We start from the raw sequence: 8,223 nt of genomic DNA, 5'->3' as shown, positions 1-8,223 counted from the left end.
TAAACAAAAAACTCAAAACATTCCAGGATAATTCTATTGTTGAAGTTTATCATGCCGATGTAAAAACGAAGCCCTATCCAGCAGAAACACTTTGAACTGAGAAGCTAAATATTTGAAGTATGTTTGGAGTAAAGTAGGAGAACCAGCTTTCTTATTTGAGCAAACCAGCTGTCTGAACTCAGATGTGTTTGCTCTGTTCATACAGACTGGATGGGGTTTTGAGTCCTGCTTGACTCTGGTCAGAATTAAGCTTTAACTTAGACACAGTCAAAAAAAAGAAGAAAAGAAAAGAAAGAAAAAAGAAAGGTGACTGTTGTCTTCCTATTTATTTTCTTTGCTGTTAAGACACTCAACAATTGGTAAATATTTAACATACCCTGAATGTTTTACTATGATTCAATATAAAGCAAATTTGCAGAAGAAATACACTCATTAGATCTAAAAGCACAGCATATCTTTAATTAATCTACTCTAATTCTTTCTTGCTGGGCTGGGAAATTAATTGCTCATAGGTCACAATATGAATGGCTTTTATTCTTTGTCTTGCAAATGGCTCTGTGTGTCCACTTTTGGAAAACAGCTGCCATAAATTTATAGAAAGTGTGCTGATCGCTCCACCCATTGTTTATACATTCTTCTCGAAGGACAAGTCTCCAGCAGTGTGTCTCCTTTTCACCAGTCATCATTACACACAGCTATGATTATTATAAGCATGGGATGAAGATGCTTCCTTTAGATCTTACTGTGCATTTGTTTTATTTTGCAACTATTCCACTGATTTAATACTTAACAAAAACATTGTAATAAAATGAAGCCATTAGTTGATTCACAATAGAGAAAACACAAGTTTCTATTTAGGAGCTAGAAAACTAGTAACAATTTACAATTCTAAGAATGAAAACTTAGTCTTCCTTTGGACTTTGTTCTCTTATCTGATTTCTCAAACTACATTGCAGTGTCCAGTCTCCTTAGGTTTCTCAAACCAGGTTACTCGACATCCAAAGCAGCAGAGAGAAAGATGATACAAGCCAGTCTTCCAGGAAGCATCCCAAGACAGTGTGAGATAGTTGTCCTTTGTATGACACACCATGTGAGAAGAGCTGGACTATTCTGAACAGTGTTGTACTGACTACATTATATGAAAAAGTATACATAAGGGACCACTGACAAATTCTGAGTTAAAAGCCAAAAATATTGGAAGACAAACAAAGGTACAGTTGCCAGAGACTTTATGCCAATGGAGGGAGGGCCTCAGTTATTCACTGAATCCTACAATGTTCCTATGACAAATGTAGTGTTATCTTCATTTCCACATAAGAAAACTAGAGCAGAAGAGAAGTCAAGGGACTTTCCCTCATACATAGTGTAGCCAGGATTGCAACACAAGCTACCTGCCTAAAAAGGTGTCATTTCTTCCCCAGACTTAACACAATACAATTTATCTTGTTTCAGTATTCTATCCACACAGGTCACGAAGGGCCTCTTCTCTCCACAGTCACTCAGAATCAGACATGCAGAAGCTGCATCTAAATACAGACTTCCCAGTGCTTGGAGGTTTACAAAATGACCTTAGAATTTTCACCTGGAAGAAACATTAAGTCACTTTGTCTCTTGTTTCCTTAGTTATTACAAGACATATGTCCATGTCTGCTTTAGGGGACATGGGACATGTTATCTTGCCTTGTGTCAGGAAAGCAGAAAAGCAAGTACTTCAGAAGAGACTTGACAATGATCATAAAGGGGTCAGCAAATGTGGTGTTCAAATATGGAAGGACTGTTAAACGTTGAGGAGAGTCAAGCTTCCATTGTTTAGCTATGTTGAAGAATCGCGAGCATGTCTGTGCTCCAGTAGAAAACTATCACTGTCTAAAACGTGTGCTCTGGGCATCTGATTCTGGTTCCATAAATGCTATTTTATGACTGCAAATTGTCGATAGCTGGTTGCATTGCAAAATAATTCTGACCTGTAGAGTAAAGTTTAAATTCATGTACCTCCCTTACAGCGACCGAAGTCAGGTTTGCTTCTGTGTGTGCATTTATCTCAATATTCTTTATGATAAATGTGACTGGTTTTTTTTTTAAAAAGCAGTCTGAACCTGTTTTCAAAATATTTTTGAAACATTGTAAGGCAGAGATATAACATTAAAGTTAATAAATAAAAATAAATTACAGTCAGGAGGTGGTCAGGTGAGTCTTAATAGTTTGAGTTTGGGAGCCCATATAAACAATACCTTCCTCTAGAGCAGACTGTATAGGTCAATCCCCTATTTTTTTCTGAGTAATTAATATAAAAACCAATCTTGAGTTAAAGGATTTGCTTGATGAATAGTGTGCACCTGTCGTATCAAAGTGGCAGTTGAGGCTGACATAAATCCCACCATCTAAACTGAGTGCAGCAATGAATCTCTTAGGCTGTGAGAGCATTAACAACCCATTTCAATGCAAATTCAGCAAAATCCTCACATCAAGGCAGGGGAAGATTAACAGGTAAAAAAACATAAGGTGGCTAACACATGAGAAAATATTAGGGCTTGTAGTGGGATTAATGTAATTAGTCAAACAGCATTTTTATATGAAATGTTACACAGATGCTCAATTTTAGTGGTTTTGTAGCCCCTATATCCCTTGAGTATAGAATAGCAAAGGTGAACCCACACAGGGTTACATCCTTCAGGTGCATCAGAAGCCACCTCCTCAGTGTCTTCCTTTGACACCGGAGGTATCTGATACAGGTGGAGAGCTGGAGATGTTGATAGCTGAGCTGGGCATAGAGGAAGGGGTAGGGGTGGCAGACAGCTTCTGTCTCCATGTCAGTAGGGGAGGTCCTGGCACAATCAATTGGTCTGGCATCTGTGAAGAAGCATCCTGGGAAAACAAACACAATACTTCCCCTGGAATGAAACATCTGGTCCTTCTCATCCAGCTAGTAGGACTTTTTGTCTTACTAGTGTTTTGGAGTCAATTTTATATCAAGATGTTTTAAAAGAAACTTATAATTTGTGTTGTTAAAAAAATAGTAAGGAGATGAGTGTTTATAATCTCCACTTTATAATGTAAATATTTGAGTCTTTAGAGCTTGATGTGTTCCCTCCACAATAGCCTGTTATTAGAGATTATGGGGAATGCCACTGCAGACCTAGAATCACTGTCCATTTTTAAAGTCCTTGGCATTCCCCAGATGGTGAAACAAATATTGTTCCACCTCATTGAAAGCCTCCCCAGGTCAGAGAAAAGCACAAATAATGTAAGAGTAAGTATCATAGATTGTAAGGCATGAGCCCTGCGGGTTAGTTACCATGAGGAGAATGTGCATGGGGTGGGGTATGCCAAGCAGTTCTGCAAGATGGCTCCAAACACTTTTGAAAGCAGAGAGCAGCAGTGTTTTGATAATATAATGTATAACCTTTGAGTAGCCTCTGTATCGAAAACAACAGCTTTTGTCAGAGAATTGACATTATCTTTACACATAGGACCAGGAAGCATAAAATTAGCTCAAGCATAAAGAAAGGGAAGTTTCTTAATTGAAGTAAGACTTGTTCCCCCTTCTAAGTAGGATTGAAGCATCCACACTTTGAATTCTTCCTTCTTCTTGAATTTCATATGGTCTGTGAGTTGTAGAGTGGGTATTCCAAGCTTTTGAACTAATATCTAGTTATCAGTGAGTGAATACCATGTGTGTTCTTTTGTGATTGGGTTACCTCACTCAGGATGATATTTTCTAGTCCCATTGTATCACATTTTCTGTATCTATTTCTCTATGGAGGAACATCTGGGTTGTTTCCAGCTTCTGGTTATTATAAATAAGGCTGTTATAAACATAGTGGAGCATATGTCCCTGTTGTATGTTGAAACATCTTTTGGGTATATGCCCAGGAGTGGTATAGCTGGGTCCTCAGTTAGTACCATGTCCTGAGGAAGCGCCAGACTGATTTCCAGAGTGGTTGTACCAGCTTGCAATCCCACCAGCAATGAAGGAGTGTTTCTCTTTCTCCACATCCTCACCAGCATCTGCTGTCACCTGAGTTTTTTATTTTAGCCATTCTGAATAGTGTGAGGTGGAATCTCAGGTTTGTGATTTGCATTTCCCTGATGACTAAGGATGTAAGGATTTCTTTAGGTGCTTCTTGGTGATGGAAGATTCTTCAGTTGAGAATTCTTTGTTTAGCTCTCAGTCCTACTTAGAAGGAGGAAAGGACCTGGGAGGGAGAGAGAAGGGGGAAGGAAAAAGAGGGGCAGGATCAGGTGTAGGAGGAGACAGGAGAAGTACAGATGGTCAGAAAATTGAATGGAGGTGTGTAGCAGTGGGGGATGGGGAACTGGGGTAGCCACTAGAAAGTCCCAGATGCCAGGAAAGCAAGAGGCACCCAGGACCCAATGGGAATGACATTAGCTAAAATACCCAAGAAAGGGGAGAGAGAACCTGTAGAGACCATATTCAGAGGTTAGTCATGGCCCCCGGTTGGGGGATGGGCGCCACTCACCCATCTCAAAAATATTAACCCAGAATTGCTCCTGTCTAAAGGAAATTCAGGGACGAGTGGAGCAGAGAGTGAAGAAAAGGCCATCCAGAGACTGCCCCACCTGAGGCTCCATCCCATCTGCAGACACCAAATCCAGACACTATTGCTGATGCCAAGAAGCACTTGCTGACAGGAGCCTGGTATGGCTGTCCCTGAGAGGCTCTGCCAGAGCCTGACCAATACAGATATGGATGCTCACAGTCAACCATCGGACTGAGTGCGAGAACCTTCTCCTTAGGAGAAGGACTGAAGGAGCTGAAGGGGTTTGCAACCCCATAGAAAGAACAACAATATCAACTGACCAGACCTCCCAGAACTCCCCGGGACTAAACCACCAACCCTTGGGGGGGACCCATGGCTCCAGCTGCTTATGTAACAGAGGATGGCTTTGTTGGACATCAATGGGAGGAGAGGCCTTTGGTCCTGTGGAGGTTTGATGCCCCAGTGTAGTGGAATGCTAGGGTGGTGAGGCAGGAGTGGGTAGGTGGGGGGGAGCACCCTCATAGAAGCAGGGGGAGGGGACGGAATGGGGGTTTGCAGATAGGAAATCAGGAAGGGGGATAACATTTGAAGTGTAAATAAACAAAATAATCAATAAAAATAGAAAAAATGAAGTAAGACTTGTGTCTAATCTAAAAGCAGGGCTATGGTAGTGAAGCAGTAAGAAGGATACTGAAGCATTCATTTAATATGGAAACAATAACTGACTATATACTAAGAGTTAGTGTACAAGTTAAAGGGATTGTCCTCTAGTCTTTAAAAAAAAACAGTAATTATTAATAGCTCCCTTTGTTGTGTAGAAGTTTTGTATGGGGGGGGGAATTTTGTATGAGCATCAATAATGAAGGCAGCCTGTCTGAAGTCAATCCATAGATATACATAGATTTCTCAAGGCAACGGGGGCTGATCTGGTTCTAAAGGGGTTAATAAAACTTTAACTGTAGGAGTCAACTTTCTTAATGACTCTAGGGCAGCATTTAGGCTGAGAATATCCAACAATGGCTTCAAGTTGTAATTATTTTTAAGGGAGGACAAATTCAAGTGATATTTTTATTGACGTTTTTGAAAACCATTCAGATTTTTTAAATAATAAAAACATGTTAATGAATCACACTCTTGTCAAGCCTGACCGCCCAGCACAGCAGTGAATCCTATAGATCTTTAGTTTGTTTTTACGTTAGTTAGAGAAGGCCTAGGGTCAGGCATTGCAGTTGGAGCCATTCAGGTTTACAGTATTCTGTTGCCTCTCTCTTCAAGTCAGATTCCTTCTCCAAGGACAAGTTCTCCTCCTCTGATTCATTACTATCTTCTCCTGAGCTATCGTCCTTAAGCTTTTCTATCAAGAAATAAACATTGCTCTTAGATCCTGAACGAGACCTCAATAAAGGAGTCCCTTCAAGAGGGGGAGCGGAGGGCCCCCGAGTGGACAGAGCTCTTCATCATCTGCTGATGTCTGCTTAGGAATATTCCAAACAGCAGATGCAGTGAGGGGTGCGTCCTTCCCTCCAAATATCTAAAGTTCCTTGGTCTAGGAAATCAAGGGCTGGCTGGCTGTACAAGCTGGAGAAAACAGTCAGCTGACTAGTGCTGTCCTAATTTCCTTTTTCTTAAGTATGTGTTTAGTAACACCCAAGAAAAACCTTTTGTCCTTACCTTGTTCCATTTTGGTGGAGTCAGTTCTTAGCAGGAGGGAGCCTCCGCCCAAAGTGGCAGGCAATACACAGGATCAGCCTTCCCAGTTGATGGGGGCCTCCACCCACACTGGCAGGAGCTTCACGGGGTCAGCCTTCTCAGCTGAAGAGAAGCCTCCATCTACAGTGGCAGACACTTCGTGGGGTCAGCTGTTGGCTGACGGAGGCCTAGGCGAACTCAACTCCAAATACTAAAGTTCCTTATCCTGCACTACTCAAAACAATAGAGGGCTTACCTCCTCAGGTCCCTGTAAGGGCACCAGACGCCAATGACTGGCTTTGGTATCCATGTGGTGGGTAAATTGAAAAAGGCAGCTGTTGGGGGTCAGTGCTTAGAGCCAAGCCGATGATCAGGGTGGATCCAGATACCTACAGGGGCTGCTGCGGAAGGCATTCAGTGATTACAGAAGCTGCTCAGCAGACTTTCTGAGGGAACAAAGCTTAATTTACTGAGACTGGAATTTTCTGTGGCCAGTGGAAAAAACTACGAACTCTTTTAACTTCTTGGGGACAGAGAGAAAGAGAAGAAAAGAGAGAAAATTCACACACACACACACACACACACACACACACACACACACACACTGAATGGACAAAGCAAAAGGCAGAGTCCAATAACTTCATACACACAGAGATACATGCATACACACACATACAGACCTACAGACATATATACATACACACACACACACACACACACACACAAAATGGTTAGAGCAAAGCTCCAGCAAGCAGGCTCTAAACATTCCACAAATATATACATGAATATGCATGATTGGTGGATGGAAAGAACAATGTTCCAACCCCCATTTTCACAAACTTTGCACATACCCACATAGTCGATGAGTGGGAGAGACAATGTTCCAGCCACACTTTATTCTTTCTTCCATAGCTTAGACAACCCAGCAAAACCTTTCAAGCAGTATACAACTACAATGTAATTACATTTTAGTTTTCTTCTAGTGAATGATTACGAAAAAGCAGTGTGTTTTCCAGTACCTTTACAAGAAGTAACATTACATACTACAGGTAAGGAAAGCATATTATTCTAAAAAAAAAAAAAACCCACATACATTCATAACCAAGTGACTTGTTGTAGATTAACGAAGTGTGAACAAGCAAGGCAGTTTTCTCAGCCGGCTTCTCCTACTGGCAGGCAGCAATTTGTGCTTACAGAGAAAGAAGTAATTATTTTATTATTTATCTTTAAAAGTAATCTTGTAAGAATCTTAAGAGAATCACAAATTTAATCTTTTATCTAAAAGCCAATTATATCAACCTTAAATCCTCAAAACACATCTACTCGTCAGCAGTTCTTAATAAATCTTATCAGGGAGCAGAGGACAAACATGGGTGTAAGAAATCAATCCTCACCAGTTCAGCCTCAGTGAGAGTCAGGTCAGCCAGTGCTGCCATTGTTCTTGTTCCCTGACCACAGATGGTCCCTAGCATAACTAATTAGAGTGTGCCTTTCTGAACTTCATATTGTTCCCTAAGATTTTCTTTTATATCAAATCTAGTAGTAAAAACATCTCAGCCTAGTTTCACTAACAATTTTATTTTTTCAAATGTTCTCTAAGGTGGTGGTCATTGCTGACAGTCTATGTCTCTAAGTTCTTCTCTAGGGTGGTGATAGAGTCATAATCTGCTCCCGCAGCAAGGCCTGAAAGAGATTACGCACTAGTGCTGTGAATGCCAGAGATACTGGGGGACTACAAGCCCCCTTAGCGTTTTCATACAATTCTTTGATTAAGAGGGATGTGAGGGCAGCAAGCAGAGCAGAACCCCATAACAGCATGAAGTCCCCAGGACACACAGTCCTCAGGGCTGTGCCACACCAAGGCCCACCCATGTGGCTCTGGTAACCAGTGAGCTGCATCCTATGGGTTCTAAAGCCATTTGTCATTACTCCTGCATGGCCCTCAGCAGAACTCCTAGCCATTCCCAAGGGCCCTTAGCTTAGCAATCCCTACTGTTTGACAATACTCACTTCAATTGCTGTTTGTTCACAT

This window comes from Arvicanthis niloticus, chromosome 4, assembly GCF_011762505.2.
Source record: "Arvicanthis niloticus isolate mArvNil1 chromosome 4, mArvNil1.pat.X, whole genome shotgun sequence".
NCBI classification, from domain to species: Eukaryota; Metazoa; Chordata; class Mammalia; order Rodentia; family Muridae; genus Arvicanthis; species Arvicanthis niloticus.
The sequence above is the reverse complement of the archived record's forward strand: the minus strand, read 5'-3'. Positions refer to the sequence as shown.